Below are 399 nucleotides of genomic sequence, written 5' to 3'. Positions count from 1 at the left end.
TTTTTTTTTAATATTTTTCATATCATAAGCAGGATTTGAAATTGATCCCTTCAGAACTTTACATGAAATAAAAACAATTATTTTTTTTTCCGCTGCTGCAATGTTTTGATTTCAACACAGTTGAATCAGTAAAAACCAAAGATCGTTTTCTGATGCATGACTAATATCCACAATATTTAAAACTGCAAGCACCATGCTGTTCATTACAATCTTGTTATTACTGTTAATTTATAAACTAATACAAACTTAAAATGCATCCGGCCAGCAGTGCCAGCTATCCTAAAAGGAAACTAAAAAATAAGTTTTCATTTTGGTATTTTTGTCAGTGCAACGTAAATCCTTTTACTGACCTGCAGGAGGAAAAAAAAAAAAAAAAAAAAAAAAAAAAAAAAAAAAAAA

Source organism: Lagopus leucura, unplaced genomic scaffold (genome assembly GCF_019238085.1).
Source record: "Lagopus leucura isolate 7727_CA_CO unplaced genomic scaffold, USGS_WTPT01 27978-0_obj-0_obj, whole genome shotgun sequence".
In the NCBI taxonomy this organism is placed as follows: Eukaryota; Metazoa; Chordata; class Aves; order Galliformes; family Phasianidae; genus Lagopus; species Lagopus leucura.
The sequence above is the reverse complement of the archived record's forward strand: the minus strand, read 5'-3'. Positions refer to the sequence as shown.